The following is an 18,052-nucleotide window of genomic DNA, read 5'->3' as shown; positions in this document are numbered from 1 at the left end:
AAGCCCAGAGTCCTCCCCAAACTGTCCATAGGATTTTTACCGCATCTTCCTTGGGATGCCTACCAAACCCTGCTTAGGATGCTGTTTATTAACCCTCCCTAGAATGCTTACCAAGCCCTCCATTTTAAAGAATAAATAAATAAAATTGAATTCAAATTTGGTTGTCTCACCAAATCCACTTAGCTTCTTATGGTCTGTGACCCTCTGTGACTTAGTGTTTTGGTTGAAGAGAGGACAGAAAGATTGTATAAGCCAGAGGTGGCAGATGAGCAAAAGGTAACTGTTTACTGGATACAGCAGGGAACTCACAGCAGTGGAGAGAGACAGCATGCAACAGACCTGTGCCAGCCCAAGCCCAACAGAATTCCAGCATGGAGCAGGGAAATGGGCATGAAGTGCCACCCCTAGCTAAGACCCCAGTGGAAGCTGATAGCTTCTGGGAGAGTCATGTTTCTCTAACATTGTAACCCTCTAATGGATACATCACCCTCCAGTGAAGGCCACACATCCAAGGCAACACAAACTGTACTAGAAGGATTTTTGTTTTGTTCTGTCTTTAAAGACACAAACTTGAGTGGATAGGAAGGAGGATTGGATGGTCCTTGAAGTGGGGCTGGGGTGAGTATGATCAAAATGTATTGTACAAAATTCTCAAAGAATAAAAGAATGAAAAAAGCTAGAATTGGATTTTAGAACAGGGAGGTCAGGAGTCAGTAATTACTTTAAAGGGAAACTACACTTAGCACATGATGCTCACTTCCCTGAAGCTCACTTTTCCTGGGACACCTGCATCTGCAGTCCTGGTTCCCCGAGTGATCCTGAACCCACCCTCCATTCCCTGCCAGCACAACTCATCCAAATGGCAGGCAACCTCATTTCGCTCTCACCTGTGGTGTGGCTGGCAAATTCCAAGAGGAGAAGAAACCAAATGTAGCACTCATCTCGGGCGAAGTCTGGAGCCCATTGGGTTCTATGCATCACACAGTCTCTGTCATAGCCACTGGATTCTGCTGTGGTAATGTGAACAAAGTAATGGGGTATAGGTAAGCAAGTGGCCATGCCTGTGTTCCAGTTAAATTTTGTTTACAAAAACATGGAAGCCATGTGGTTGTGGAATAAACTTCTGTACACTGTGAAGACGTGTCTTTGCCAAGGCACATTCTGGTTGGTTTAATGCAGAGCTAAATGGTGTTATAATTTAGAAAGAAACACCAGGAAGGAGTCATACCATCTAACAGGGATCACATAGAAGGTTTATTGGAAGAGGAGAAAGAAGGAGAAGAGAAGGGGGTAGAGAGGGGAGGCAGAGACTGGTCCCTGTAAGGAGTAAGGTTTTCCTTACCTTACAAGCCACCGCCGGTCTTGTCCTGCCACCGCGCCAGCCCCAAATAATGCACAGAGACTCTGTATTTGATATAATGCTGTAGGCCCGTGCTACTACTTTCTTATTGGCTAGCTCTGTCTTAAGTATTAACCCATTTCTATGTATTTCCATGTGGTCTTACGTGGTCTTCTTACCAGGGAAAGGGGCCAGCGTCTCGTCTCCCCAGTCTCTCCATCTTGACTCCTCCTTACTACTTCCTCTTTCCTCCTTGTCCCCTAGTCCCTCCTAGCTTCCTTTCCTATTGGCCAACAGTGCTTTATTCATTAACCAGTATGAGAAACATATATACATAATGACATCTCCCATCAGGTCCCTGGGGACAAGAGTGATGGGAGAGAGAAAGACAGACAGACAGACAGGCAGACAAACAGACAGAAGAGGTGGTCCCGACCCACCTTTTAAAAGGGAACATAGTAAATGTAGACAGGACTTGTTCTTAGTGGCTACAGCTGAGGATGTATCCTGTCAGGACCCTAATAGCAGGCCAGTGCAGATGCCTAAATACTAACAAAACGCCAATAGCTTGGCAGGAAGTAGGTAGGTGGGACCTCTAAGCAAAGACAGAAGGAGAAATGGATCTAGGAATGGGAGATGCCAGACAATACGGAGGTGCAAGATGGAAGAGAGGTTAAAAAGTCACAAGGCAAAAATCTAGATTATTATAAATGGGTTGATTTAACTTAGAAGAACTAGTGGGACAAGCCTAAGCTATACGCCAAGCTTTCATAATTTCATAATTAATAATAAGTCTCTGTGTCATTTTTTTTTGTGATTATGAGCTGGTAGCCCAAAGAAAAATCCATCTACACATGGTCATGAAGGAATCAGGTTTTCTTTCTTTCTTTCTTTCTTTCTTTCTTTCTTTCTTTCTTTCTTTCTTTAACATATCTATTTTAAGATTTTATTCCTGGTTTTTTTTTTTTTTTTTTTTTTTTTTTTTTTGGCAGTGGTGGGAATTGAACTCAGGTTCTTACACTTGCACACAAAGACAGAAAATTATTCTTCATGACCCTGTGGACCCCAGGCCAGTCTTAGAGCTTAAATCTGATTGTCTCTAAGATTGTAAAGTGTTTCAGTGCTGGTGTGATATGTTGTTTTGTTGGATTTTTGTAGCAGAAGTTGGGGGTTGGCTGATTTTAATTTCTTAGCCTTAGTTTTAATGTCACACTTTCCTTTAACTTTCCTTTCCCTGGACATGCCTTTTCTCAGGCTTTTATCATCATCTTCTATGGGGTACTTTGTGTTAAATATGTCTCCTTCCTCAGCTTATACTGAGTTGGATTTTGTTTTGTTAACCAGTCATTTTTTAAAAAAAGAAAAAAATATGGTATTTGGCCCATTTATAGTCAATGGCATGCTAGGTAGGATTAATTTTAATTTGTTTGAATGTATTGGCTTTTGTGCAACATTCTGAATGAACTCAGAGAAACATTGATTACAGAAAATGTACATTCCATCAGAGATTTGGAGTTATGTAGATAGCACTTGATAAAGATTAATGTGTTTAATACTCTCTGGGATGTGTAACTTTGAGCACACTAAATATTTACAGTCTGTAGATTCCCTTCAAAGAAAACCAGTGAGGAATACAACCAGCATATACCCTTCCCATCCCCTGCTTCCAGGGCCCAGAGGAGCCACAAAGCAGTGGTGTGAAGGGTTTTATTTTTCCTGTGTACCAAAAGACTCTTCCACCATCCTGGCTGCTGTCAGCAGCTGGCCCTCCTTTCAAGAAGAGAAGGAGTTCAAGCATGTGACATCTGGGACTCCCTCTGCTGCTCAGAGCAACTGGAAAAACCTGCTGCTTTGTAATCCTGAAACTCCAAATTGCCTAAGGGGAGAAAGAAACAGAAAGAAAAATCCTTCACCACATCCCTTCTTCTGTTCGCTAAAAGGGAAAGCTTGAGAAAGAAGGCTAAGGGTGTGGCTCAGTTGGTAAGCGCCTGCCTAATGTGAACGAAATACCCGGGTCCAATCCCCAGCATTGTATAAACTAGATGTGTTGATACAAGCCTGCAATCCCAATACTTGGGAGGTAGAAACAGGGAGATCAAGAATTCAAGGTCATCTTCAGCTACATAGTGAATTGGAGGCCCACCTGGGCTACGTGAAAGCCTATCTCAAAAAAAATTAACTAATGAATGAGCTTCATGGTCTCTCAATTGGTAGTATTCCCTCTCTGTAAGGAGTAAGGTTTTTCTGCCCACCACTGGTCTTGTCCCGCCGTCGTGCCAGCCCCAATTAACACACCAAGACTCTGTATTTGATATAATGCTGTTGGCCAGGTACTAGTTTCTTATCGGCTAGCTCTGTCTTAAGAATTAACCCATTTATGTTAATCTATGTATTTCCGTGTGGTTTCACCTTACTGGGGAATGGGGCAGGCATTTGGTCTCCCTGGTCTCTGGTCTCTCCATGCTGACTCCTTCTTCCTACTTCCTCTTTCCTCCTTATCTCCTAGTCCCTCCTATCTTGCTTTCCTATTGGCCAACAGTGCTTTATTCATTAACCAGTATGAGAAACATATTTACAGAATGGCATCTCCCATCACCTCTCCTCTGCCACAGACATAGAGTTTCTTCCCTCCCTCCCATGTCTGTGTTTTTCAGGTCCCACATTTATATGGGAAAGGGCAGGGATAGCAGAAGGGTTTGTGTCAGAGAAGAGTCAGAAGGGAAGGACAGTGAGACAGCACTGTGACAGGATAAACCTGGCCTGTCCTTCCACTGAAGCTGAAGGATTCACAGAGATCAGAATTGGTCCTTGTGCTAGCAGTGGCTTTGTAACCCCAAACTCTGACCTGGAAGGCTGATGACCAGGAGTCTGCTAATTATTCACAAAGCGCCAAGGCTACAGATGAAGTCAAAGGCAAAGCCTCCTTCAGCTCAGGGTCGTTAGGCTTGAACAGAAAGGATGCAGCCCATCCATATCATAGAAGAAAATCTGCTCAAGTAGAAGACTACCACGTGGATTTAAATGTCAGAGTCATCCCCAAATACGCCCTCACAGAAACAGCTTGAACAATGTATTTGGCCAACTATCTAGGCATTGTAGCTCAATGTAAGTTAAATAGTAAACTCAACCACAACTATAATTGTGTAATGGCTGCTTTTCTCTGACTATTATTAAACACCATGAACAAAAGCAACTTAAGGAAAAAATGGACTTATTTTATCTTATGGTTCCAGAGGAATAGAGTCCTGCGTGGTAGAGAAAGAATTGCAACAGTCAGGGAAAACATAAGTTGAAGGAGTGGGAAGGTGGCTGATCACATCTCCACCCACATGAGAGAGAGAGAGAGAGAGAGAGAGAGAGAGAGAGAGAGAGAGAGAGAGCTGGAAACACAATCTTAGAGCCCAGTGACATACTTCCTCCAGCAAGATTCTCTCCTAAAAGTAATATAACCTCCCCAAACAGCACCACCAGCTGAAGACCCATTTTCAATTATAGTGCCTATGGGGGACATTTGCCACTCAAATCACAACAAATGACAACACACACTAAAGGTCAATACAGTTCTCTCGCCTTCATGTCCCTTATTCTTTAATCACTCATTCCTTCACCCAACTGCCTTAGTCTTTTCATCTCCTCTGTGTCCTTTAGCCATCAAATCACTCTGCCCTGCTGAGTAAGGACACTACCTAGAACACTTACTCACTGGATCTTCTGAATATGCTTGGGAACTGCCATCTGCTGTCTCTTGGTGACTCTCCTCTCCTTCCCTTCTCCGTACCTTTGTGCCCTTAGATCTAAGCACCCTACAAATGTCCTCACACTCAAGGCCACCTGTTTTGGATGCAGTCCCTCCTTCCATGGAGTCTGTCCCTTCACAAGACATTACAGATAGTGACAAAATAATTATGAGTGGGGGAATAGCAAAGATTCAATTTAAATTCCCCCTGATAATTTCCTGAATTGTCCCTGAATTCCCCCTGAATTCTATTTTTCTTATATTTGGCTTCGTTAGATACACTACAGTGTCTCCCTCTGGGTTCCTTTCCCTCTGTTCTTCCTCCTTTGGCCATGTCAGGGAAGCTTATTTTGCAAAGTTCTTCAAGAATTTTTCTTTCTGCAGCAGACATGAAGCACACAGAGATTCTCAATATGTTATAAATGGCCCCTGACTGACTAGCTCACTGGATAAAAGAAAAGGATTTGGGCAAAGGAAAACAATGTCATCTCAAAAAGATTAAAAGGTTTGGGTGTTCAGATTTTTCTAAGAGGCAAATGTGATGGCCATATTTACAGATCACAGAACCAGAAAAAGGCCATTTCTTAGAAACCCAGTGTCAGAGTGCACACTCCAGTCCAGGAGACTCTGCAAATGCAAACACAATGCAAGAAACACATATGCATACATAGAGGGGAGTCGGAGAAAATGTAGACAACACCTTTAACTACCAAACAGCATGCAAATGGAAGGGAATAGTGGGTGAAAGCTGTACTAATGATACACATTAAGAGAGAGGTGACATTTTATTCCATTTAGATTAAACCCTCTTCAGTGTTAAATATTTCCCCAAACACTCAATGTCACCTCTCCTTTCTCTATACTCTTAATAAGAAGTGTGTTGTCATGAACACCAGTTGCCACTGGGTTATGTCATCCAACAAACTACTAAAGTTTTGCTTCATGGCTCATTTTTTTTTCTGAATATTGAAATATTACTAAGGACTGCATCCTTGACGTTCTTCTCCATGTCCCTCAGGACATTGCACAGTGCCTACAATGGTCACTCAATGGGTATGCATTCATTTGTTACTTAATTCAGGTTATTAGGAAACGACCCCAAGACAAGTTTCTGGTCATCAAGAAAAAAAAAATGCTATCAATATGGTCTGGGGTGAAGAGCTTTGTTGAGATTGTTGCAGATCCCTGGAATCCATATAAAGTCTCAGCAAGGTGGCTCATATCTGTAACCCCAGCACTGGGGTGTGGGGCAGGCAATGGGGGCAGGCAGATTCCTGGAGTTTGGTGGTCACTCAGTCTAGATGAATCAGTGAGTTTCAAGTTCAGCAAGGTGCTCTGTCTCAGAAAATGAAATGTAGAGGAGTTGGGGAAGACACTTGACATTTCCCATCACCCTCTACATGTCTGTGCACACATGTGTAGTCACAAAAGAGGACTTACTGTCAGCAGCAACCTTATAAGCCACTGGATTGCATTGGATGCTTATTCTGTACAGACTTCTAGACACTTGTACTTCAGCCTAGTCAAGATGCAACCGATCTATGTGAGGTTGCTTACTCTATTCCTCTATTTAGATGACAAAATCGAAGCACAAATAATCCAGTTTTATACCTGGTAAATGATAGGGTCATGGCTGGCAGAATTCTTGCCTAGCATGCTTGGTTCCCTCAGTTCAATCCCTGGCATAACATAAACCAGGCATGGTGGAGCACACCTCTAATCTCAGCTGGAGATAGAGGCAGGGAGATCAGGAACTCAAGGTCTTGCCGGCCAACATAGCAAACTGAGGCCAGACTGGACTAGAGACCCTGTCTCCATAAAAACAATAGAAAGAAAGGAGGGGGGGGGGCTCAGTTCTGAAGGTAGCTCTTATGCTATGTTTAAAAGCATTCAAGCAATGGAAAAATACACCCCAGGAGCCATTTATAACTATCCCATGTCTGGAACCTATAACTATTTGATTGATACACTCAATCTGAGTAGCTTAGATGGTTCCCCATTCTGTACAGAGACCACCTAAATGATATCATCTTCCATTCAGAGGCCTCCAAGAATTTTACCTGCCTAGTCTAGAAGACAGCTAAGTCCCTCTTCCCATTATTCTGTTTCTGGAAAACTCATAGAACTCATAGAACATTTCCCACATTTTCCCCTTTAGACAACTTGGCTCAAGTCCTCTTAGTTCTGGAATGTCCCCACACCCCAAACCACTGGTCAAAAGTCAAACCACTTTTTAAGTCATAAAATCAGCTCTATCCATGAACTTGATGCTCCTCTGGTACCTTCATCCCCACCCTCCCCCCAATAAGCAGTAATGTCACCATTAATGACACTGCATTCAGTAATCATTCTTAAATCCATGGGAAAGGCATAGTCAGAACCAGGGAGAAATATCGCACACACACACACACACACACACACATATATTACCACCTCTCTTATTCATATCTCAAACAAAATGAAATAATCAGTATTGCGGTAAATAAGGATCAGGATAAACAAATAGGCCGAATAGATGTTTATTCAGGGAGAAATAACTTACAACCTAGACAGATGAACACCAGGAAATTCAACCCGATCCTCTCCTGTCCGAGTCACGCCAAAAAGAGAGAGCGCCTTCCTGGCCCCCTCCAACCTCCTTCCTCAGGTCACCTCCACCCATCGCTCCACCCCCCAATGGGCGTGGTCAGTGCTACAAAAGGACTATCTCACTACAAATCAGTTCTTATGTAGGAACATGGTGGTATTGGGCAGGTACAGCAAGAAATAACAAAACCAGTAGAAAACTATGGCTTCACAACTCACAAAGCTAGAAAAATCTAAAGGGTTACTGTATAAAGGTAATTTTGAATCCACTCATATTATGGGTTTTTTTTTTTTTTTAAAAAAAAGACAATTCATCCAATTTATTATTAGTATTAGATAACTGATGACACATCTCACAACTACCTAGACCTATCAAGATGTGTCAACTGCCTAATTGGAAAGCTGATGAGAAATCTCCTATTGTCTGAAAGACACTGGGAGGCATACACTGTCATATTCTCTTAAAGGTCCTAGCCCTACATTTCACTCACAACAGGGCTCATTAGCTGTGAGTAACATCAAGTAGAACTGAATAAGGATTTAATCAGACCTCCTCCATGAATGCAAGAAACAGCAAAGTGGAAGATCCAGCACTTCCTGAATAAGCAGTTCCACACATTCCCCTAGAGACTCTGAGTCCTGGAAGGAGATATAGATGATTGGGGTGAAGACAAAGGCTATCCAGAGCTGGTAGGGTGGCTCACTTGTTAAAAATGTTTGCTGCCATGGCTGGGAATTTTAGTTCAGTCTCTGGAACTCTCATGGTGAAAGATAACCAACTCCTGTGGGTTGTCCTCTGATCTCCACATGTGTACCATGGTGTGTGCATGTGAACATGCAGACATGTATGTGCACACACACAGTCACATATATTGAAATGTGTGTGTGTGTGTGTGTGTGTGTGTGTGTGTGTGTGTGTGTCCATACCCCGTGGAGAGGGTGAACAGAAGACAAAAACCACAATTATGCAATGAGCATATAAATACACAGAGACAACAGTCAATTTAAGAATACATTGAGAGGTGGTGAGATGGGAGAGAGATTCATGTTCCCTGGGAGCAAAGAGGCTGGTTGTTGTGTTGCTGTTTCTCCTAGTCATTAGTACCCAGAGCAGAAAGCAATCTGTAGGTGCCTCAATTTGCATGCAGTCCACTGGTGGGAGGAGTCAAGATTGTCAAAGCTCTGTTTTGGAGTTCAGTAAAATTCTTTTTGTGAGTGTGTGTCATAGTCTACATAATCTAACCAGCAAGAGTGACCTGTCCTTGCTGGAAATCTACATTACTTTCCACCTGGGTGGTTCTTTTTTATTGTTCGAGATAGGGTCTCACTATGTAGACCTGGCTATCCTGAAACTCACTCTGTAGACCAGGCTGACGTCAAACTGAGACACCTGCCTCTGCCTCCCAAGTGCTGGGATTACAGATATGCACCACCACATCAGGAATTGGGTGATCCTTTCCGGAACAATCATGTGAATGCAGGGCAGTTCCACGTGGAGTCCATCTGAGCTGTGGACAACTGTCCTCCTCTGCATCTTCACGCCATCACCAGTTTGATGGAGACAAAATGATGTGAAATGCAGGGACTTAGGTGGTCTCTTTCTGTCCCAGGAAAATACATCACATCCCTCTCAAGAGAGCCACTGAATGAGGAAAGAACATTAAGTTCCAGGCTGGCTTCCCTCCAAGCTACAGTAGTCAGTGATCAGGTGAAGTGATTTCTGTTAATAGGCTGTCTTCCTCACAATCATTTATACTCACAAGCTATCATAAATCTCATAAAATGTAATTTTATAAAGAGAATTATTATTATCATCTTTTTCAATATCATCTTAAGAGACTAGGTAGACCAGTAGGCTTCTCTTTTTGAATGTGATCATCCAAGAATTCTCAGAGAATACAATGTAACAGTGTGGTCCCAAAGCTGAATTGACTGTTCTTTTTTATTTTATTTGTTTATAATTTAATACAACTATACAACCCATAGTGGCTATATTACCCCCCACTAGCTATCCTCCTCCCTCTCCCTCTGAACCCCTTTCTTTACAACTAGTCCTCCTATTTCCTCCCCCTTCTGCTCCACAGAGTTTAGTTAGGGTTGTTCACATGAGCATAGGCAGAGGGTTATTTATTAGAAGATGGGGAACTTACCAGTAGCTACAGCACTAAAAAGAATGACACTGATTATGATAACCATTAACTTCTAAAACTGACAATAGCTCTCAGGAAATGGTGGGGCTTCATAGACACCACCCCATCAACGTTGGAACATTGGTGGGCCTCATCTTTTGTAGACTTTATGGAGGTAAGCATAGCTATGGTGTGTTCATGATTCAATGTCCATGTTTTACCTAGATCCAGCATTTAATATCACTCTTCTCCACTCTCAAGTCCTTACATTCTTTCTATCTCCTCTTCTGCAATGTTCGCTGGAGCATGGATTAGGGGAACTGTCACTCAGCCAAAGAGGCCACATACAGAATGGGATAAAAATCTCTGCTGACTGATGCCTGTTCTTAAAAGAAGTAAACTAGTCAACTAAACAACTTTCCAAATAGTCAGTTCCCTATGTTCTGGGGAGGGAGGGTGGACTGAGAGGCTTATAGAAAAACAACACATGTATATTATGCCTGGAAAATATGGATTGCTAGTTGTATAGCAATTTCATGAGCTAATTTCCTTTGGGGGCTAATTTCCTATATTCGGCATCATGCCTGCTCTACTTTTATGGGCATCAAACTTTTCTACTATGATTTATTCTTTTTTAAGTCAGGAACAATGGAGTAGCATAAGTCTGTTTAGTTATTCCTCTTGTTGACGACCTAATTGACAGAAGCAACTTAAGATGAGTATTTATTCTGCCTCTTAGCTATCAGGTCCATCACACTAAGAAGGCATGGCACCCAGTGCAGTCCCCTCCATGGCAGGAGAAGCTCATGGCACAACTTATTTACATCTCAGCAGATCAAGACTCATAGCATTCAGGCTAGAACCAGGGGTGGACATTATCTTCAAAAGTGACCCACTTTCTCCATCTAAGCTTCACCTCCTAAAGGTTCCATGATCCCACAAAACATCACCAGTAATTGGTGTTCACATGCATAAGGCCAGGAGATACATTCCACTTCAAATCTCAACAATGAGAATATTTCAAATGTCCTGGGTTTACTAATACCCAGAAATATGACAGCAGGTAGGTCTGATGACCTCCCTTGGCTTTAGTGTCTCCCATTTCTAGAGTGGAGGAAATATTCCTCATACAGGATTGTTGAAGGGATCAAATGGGAAAATGCATGTGGCTTTTCTAGATGAGGAGTGATGTTGATTGGAGTACCGCTGTCTGTATTGGTGTCCCCACTGGGTGCACTGGTTAGTCTTTGTCGACTTGATACAAAGGGGAGTCATCTGGGAAGGAATTTCAATTGAGGAATTGCCTCCACCTGTAATAGGATTTTTCTGTTCTACCAGCCAGCTCCCAAGCCCACAACACAGACTTACTATTAAATGTAAATGTTCGTCTAATAACTTAGGCTTGTTTCTAACTAGCTCTCATAACTGAAATTGACCCATTTCTTTTAATTCATCTGCTGCCCTGGGCTTGTTTACCTCATTTACATACTGCCCATTCTCCTCACTCTGCATCTCATGGCATCTCCTCAGCATCTCCACGCTTCTTCCCAGTGTCCTCTGTGCCTGGAAATCCTGCCTAGCTTTTGGCCATTCAGCTTTTTAAAATTATTTTTATTAAAACCAATGAAAGTGACACATCTTCACAGTGTACAAAAAAATTATTTCACAATGTCAGTCAGGTTGGTCTGTGAGGCATTTTCTTGGTGAATGGTTGTTGTGAGAGTGTTCAGCCCACTGTGGACAGTGACTGAGCAGGTGGGCCTAGGCTCTGTATGAGAGCAGGCTGAGCAAATCACGGGAAGCAAGCCAGAAAGCAACAGTCCTCCACGGTCCATGCTTCTGTTCCTGCCTCCAGGCTCCTGACCCGCCTGGGTTCCTGCCTTGTCTTCTCTCAGTGATGGACAGTGAGTAGGAGGCGTAACTCAAATAAAGTATGAATTCCCCAAGTTTCATTTGGTCATGATGTTTATCACAGCTAGCTAAACCCTGGGTTCCACAGGGAGATGGCCACCAACATCCTAAGTCATTAAAATCCTTCTCTTCATGGAAATGTCATAGTGTAGCCTTTAAATATTTAAAGTCAATCCTCAGATATAATTTGTTCAAACTGAAAAGGGCTGAAGGACCCTTCAATAATGTACATGCTGTCTGTGTTTTTATTTGAGTGTTTTCTTCCAAGTCATGATAGCTAGCACTCCATTCTCTTTCAAGAATAAGGAGGAGTTTCCGTCCATTTCTGGGTTCATTGTTTTTTCCCTTGGGCATTACATGAGACTGACACTTTTTCTTGGATGAGCTCAGAGCAGCCTGATTCAGAAAGAGTAAGGACACTGTGCCAGAAAAGATGAAAATAAAGCTGGGAAGTTCCTGTCACACATATGATGGAGACAGCCTGCCTAATCTTCCTGGCTCTAATTTTATTTCACTCTTGAGCTAATGAATTATAGTCAGTTGCAATTCTCCTAGCACAAAGATGGTGCAAGACAATTACAGAGAATCTGCAGGGGAGTTCAGGCTTTGAGAGCTCACGTGGGTTCCTAAAGAATCAGGTCACACTTGTGCCCTGGATTCATAGACGAGTGTGTGCCCCGGCACAGAAGTCTTTGTAAATGTGGAAACTTCTGACACTGAGTGACAACAGGTCCCGATGATGGATGGGGGTGTGGTGGGCTGCTCCAGGCCTGTATTATGATTGCTTCTCCAACTCTTTTATTTAAAGACTTATTTATTTATATATTTTGTGTGTATGGCTGTTTGCATATATGTGTGTGCCATGTGCATGCAAAGGCCATGGAGGCCAAAAGAGGCCCTGGACATAGAGTTACAGCAGGTTGTGAGTTGCTATATGGGTGCTGGGAACTGACCTCAGTTCATCTGCAAGAGCAATATGTGTTCTTAACTACTGAGCTATCTCCCCAGGCCTGATCCTCTAACTCTTGATACTACTTTTTAAAAAAATGGAGGTTCAGTGACATTTTCTGAGTGTTTCTTGGGCTCCATCTCTACCCCTCTATGAAGTTCTGAGTCCCTTTCACCCCTTCCAGAAGGATCTTGGAATCTCTGGATGGTGTCTTCCAGGGTAGCCCCAGCAAGTCCTCTTGATTTCTATGAAGGGCTATTAAGCTCTACTGCAAGAGAAGAGATCGAATGAGAAATGCACATGAGTTTTATCAATGATGGGAAGCAATGCTGGTTAGAGTACTGCTGTTTGTATTTGTACCCTTACTGTGTTCTTGATAATCAGTCCAACTACAAACAGATCAGCCCAGCAACCCTGAAGACCTCCTTTCAGTCTTAGATAAATACGTTACATTAGCTACAATAAGACTCAGTCAAACTGTGGCACATCCCCCATGTGAGGAAGCCTGGCACAGAGAGTCAAATCTTTGTAATGGAGCAGACCCAGAAGCAAATAGCCACAACCAGGTATTAACTGTTGTGTTGAATACTAGGCCTGATTGCTTCCCAAGTCTTGGGTTCCTTATAGATGGTCGCAATTTGGGATCCAAAAGACTTATTTTATCAAATTCTTGAATGTAATTTTTAACTGCTTAGCAAATCTCACTCCTTTAATTCTTCATTAGGCCCACTAGATAGATGCTCTGATACAGATGAGGACAAGAGGGATCAGAGAGGCTGCGCTGTTTACTAGAGGTCATGCTGCAGCTGTGTGCATTCTGGTTACAGAATCATGGTTAACTTCTGTCTTAGTTCATTCTGAATAATCAGTAGAGGAAGGTGTGTGTGTGTGTGTGTGTGAGCATGTGTGCCCATGCTAGAGGACAATCTCAATTGCCATTCCTCAACGGACACTGTCTTTTTGTTTGTTTGTTTGATTGATTGATTGGTTTGGTTTTGGTCTTCTTTGTTTTGTTTTGAGACAAGGTCTCTCACTGGTCTAGAACTCAAGTCAGCTGGGCGAGCTCGCCAGGAAGCCCAAGATGCACTTGTTTCTACTCCCCCAAACCCAGTATTAGAGGGACACACCATCACACTCCACTTTTTAAAAACATAGGTTCTGAGGAAAGTGCAGGTCCTTAAGCCAAGAAGACAAGCAGGTTAATGACTGAGCCGTCTCCCTAGTCTATAAAGAAGTTGTTTGTTTTTCTATTATAAAGGGATGTTAATAAAAAACAAGTATTTATAACTTTGTTATAGAATTTTTTTTTCAAACACAAAAGTCATGGCCTGTGCAGCCTTAGTCTCCTTAGTTTTCTTACACAAGCACATAACTGATGATAGTAAGTCCTCATGTCATGTACAATGCTTTTATGATATATTTTGTTCATCTCTTTTCGGACAGTTCCCAATGTAAGAAGTAAGGTTTTTCCTCCCGCCACTGGTCTTGTGCCAGCCCCAAATAATGCACTGAGACTCTGTATTTGATATAATGCTGTTGGCCAGTTACTTGTTCCTTATCAGCTAGTTCTATCTTAAGTATTAACCCATTTCTGTTAATCTATGTATTATCTTAACAGGGAGAGGCGGCTGGAGGTTCTGTTCTCTCCAGTCTCTCCATCTTGACTCTTCCTTACTACTTCCTCTTTCCTCCTCATCTCCTAGGCCCACCTATCTTGCTTTCCTATTAGCCAACAGTGCTTTATTCATTAACCAGTATGAAAAACATATATACAGAATGACATCTCCCATCATCCCAAAATACATTTAGTTGATTTCACTGACTTTCCCAGCAAGCCTTTAAGGCAGGCAATGGAGCTGTTGCAATATCTAGTCTGAAAATGGTCACATGAAGCATAGATTTAAGGACACTGCCAAAAGTTATGTGTGAGTTGAGGATATAGCTCAGTGGTAGAGTGTCTGTCATGAGCAAGGTTCCAAGTTTAATCCCCAGTACACACACATACACACTCACACACACACACACAGAGAGAGAGAGAGAGAGAGAGAGAGAGAGAGAGATCAATTGATTTATTCTTAGACATAAATAGATACTAAGAAAATAGTGGATTCTGGAATATAATAAATTTCAACATAAATCTTTACTCTTCCTTCTATGGATAATCTTAGAAAAATAACCTTCTAAGCCTCAGACATGTGATCCTTAAAATGAGCAAAGAATACTTATCGCAAGTGGTTGGAAAAAATCTATACTTTATCATATTTTACAAAATATTGTATGTGTACAAATGGTCTATAGTCATGAAACCTATACATATATAAGTATATATATATATATATATATATATATATATAGAGAGAGAGAGAGAGAGAGAGAATATAATCTGAGTATCCCAAACCAGATCCCCATTAGATGAGTCACTTCCTTCCCCTTTCACACACATGCACACATACCCACACATGCACCACACACACATACACAAGTCCATACCAGACACAAACATGTATATACCTAAAAATGACAAAATAAATAATAATTTGTGTATGATCATTTAGAAATGAGAGCCTCATAAAAGATTATGTCCCTGAATGCTAACTGTGGGGGACACTTGGTGGCTTCACAGATGGGATTGTGAGCTTAGAATCAAGAGACCAAAATTTTAGGTTCATTTTTATTATTAACTGGGAGACATTGCTCTTCTTTAGCTAGCAAAAAATTATAAGGAACTCAGTGCTTTATGTGGCCTCAAATGCCATGCAGTCTGACTCAGAGGAAATTGCTGTGCCCTAGAGCAATAAGCTTTGGTTTCTTGGGTTGAAATCTCTTGTTTTCATATTCTATTGCAAACATTTAGAAATGGAAATGAAGTCATCTGACCTCATTGTTATTCACTTCTCGGAGCCTCTGAGCCCTGCATCTAAAGGGCATGTCTTGACCCTGGTCCTCTCTGGAAAATTGAGATTCAGGATGAGAAACCTCAAAGGATGACTTCTTCCACTTCTGGTGTTATAATTCTTTCTGGGTCTGGAGCCAATCTTTATTAACAACTGTGAGAAGTGAGTGTCAATCAATCCCACAGCTAACACTGAGGCTCCCATCACCCTCCCTGCTAAGGTTAAACCGAAGCAACTTTCAACACAGTCTCATGAGCAGGAGAAAGGACCAGTAATGAAGGGTCCAAGGGGCTGTAAGAAGCAGGGTGTGAAAATGCCCAGAGCCTTTGTTTGCAGGACAAGGAATTTGCACTAGCTGGCTTACAAAAAATGGGAGCTGAAGTTGCAGGGAGTATAGGTATTGCTTAGAGCCTGTCACACACAACAACAGGATGGACTGGAATGGGCATGTGTGTGGCATTCAGAACCCAGCAGCTTTTCTTTGTACCTCCCTCTCACATTTCCTGGTCTCCACTGCATGACTCTCCTGTCAACTCCTTTTGCCTGTTGCTATCTCTTCTCACTGATCCACTTGCAAGTCCCCAGGCCTTGTTCAGATGATACTCAGTTTCTCTACACAGCAGCTAATGGCTCCACTGTGGGATGTTGGGACTGTGTGTGTGTGTGTGTGTGTGTGTGTGTGTGTGTGTGTGTGTGTGTGTGCTGTCTGCCTGCCTGCCTGCCTGCCTGCTTATGTCTGTGGAGGTGGGGGAGGGGAACAGAAGTCAATGCTAGGCATCTTTTTCAATTGCTCTGTACCTTAATTTGTTGTTGATTTTTATGTCTTTGTTTGTTCTTTGAAATTTTCATATATATATACATTGATCATACCTGTCACCAACTTTCCCTCTCAAATCCCCTGTGAGGGTTAACTTTGTCAATTTTGTCTTGTAGGATCACCTGGGAAGGGAGGTTTTTTTTGTTTGTTTTGTTCTGCTTTTGTGTTTTGTTTTGCTTTGTCTTTTGAAAGAAAAGCAATTTTATTAAAAAGAAAAGACAACAAAAGAAAACTGGGAGCAGAGTACGGAATTAGTCCATCCGGGCCTTCAGTGTCCTGGTGGTGATCTTGTCCTTTTCAATGACGTGAACAATGATGCCCCATACCGGATACAGTGCCCCAGTCCTCAGCATCCAGCATGGCTTGGGAAATGGTTTCAAACAGGTGTTCTGGATGGATGTTGGGCTCCCAGAGAGACTGGCACATCCCATACATTTGTTCGGAGCACTTACTACAAAGTTATCAGTCTCCATGGGGAAGCCAATGAAGTCTAGAGAGCAAATGAAGGACTTAAAGGTCTTCGGGTCCAATCCAGCAATGACAGGCTCTGTATAGCAGGTACCAAACCATTTCTCATACAGGATGTTGGCCACGATGCTCATGAGGGTGTAAAGCTTGATCTGCTGACCTTCCTTCAGCTCATACAGGTTCGGCCGGAACTTGGGGTGCTGGGCAACTGTTTGGACATCGGTAGCCAGCCCGGCCAGGCCTATGTAGAGCCTGTCACCCATGAGAAAGATCTGGAAGTCTGTGGTCATCATCTGGGCCTGATCCCGAAACGCCTGTCCGCAGTGATGGCCACACAGTTTTTCCCCTTCATGGCCATGACGGCCCCTCCATTATAGGACACAATAGACATGACTGTGCTCTAATAGAACTCCAATCACCACTGCTGCTAAAGGAGTTTTAATGAGGGAGTTGTCTACATTGGCCATGTCTGCAGGGAATCATCTTAAGTCAATTATAGGCTGAGCCAGTTCCAGATGGACAATTCCATTCCCATTGAGCCATGTAAGGACAGAGGGATCACTGAGCACAGCCAAGCAAGCCAGCAAGCCTGCCTTCGCTCTTCTCTGCTCTTGACCGTGGGTGTGGTTGTGACTTCACTAAAGTCCCTGCTTCACTTCCCTTTGATGGCATATTACCTGGAAATGTGACTAAAATAAATTCTCTCTCTCTCTCTCTCTCTCTCTCTCTCTCTCTCTCTCTCTCTCTCTCTCTCTCTGCATTTTGCCTGGCTATTTTATCACAATGACAGAGAGGAAACTAGAACATCCGTGAACCCCTTTCCCTCCCACCTCCATGGCCTTTCATTTATGTTTCAATTGCCCACTGAGTTGGACTGATGTTGCCTGCTGGACTACTGACTGATCCCTGTGTAGACCTTCTGGTCCTAGACAGGTAACCATGCCTTCAGTGAGTTCATGAGTGAAAGCCATGTCACACCCATCAGACGACACTTCACAGCACTCATCCCTGCCTTGCAGCTCTTCCCTTCTTTCCGTCCCTTCTTCTGCGATGTCGCCTGAGCCTTTCGAGGCAGATTGGCTCGACATTCTGCCAATGGGCTGAGCATTCAACAGTACTTTCCACCAGCTATGAGTCTCTGCTTTCCTGACACCGCTCTTCAACTTCTCCAGCTGAAGTGGAAAGCAGCGCCCCTTATGGAGTGAATCACCACCATGGCTGCG

The 18,052-nt window shown here is 42.8% G+C and overlaps 1 pseudogene; it reads right to left on the bottom strand.

The window, feature by feature from the left end:
• Nucleotides 1-16,556: 16,556 nt before the first annotated feature.
• On the bottom strand, nucleotides 16,557-17,220 carry LOC127221512 (proteasome subunit beta type-3-like; annotated as a pseudogene).
• Nucleotides 17,221-18,052: the final 832 nt, after the last annotated feature.

Source organism: Phodopus roborovskii, unplaced genomic scaffold (genome assembly GCF_943737965.1).
Source record: "Phodopus roborovskii unplaced genomic scaffold, PHOROB, whole genome shotgun sequence".
Classification (NCBI taxonomy): Eukaryota; Metazoa; Chordata; class Mammalia; order Rodentia; family Cricetidae; genus Phodopus; species Phodopus roborovskii.
The sequence above is the reverse complement of the archived record's forward strand: the minus strand, read 5'-3'. Positions and strand labels throughout refer to the sequence as shown.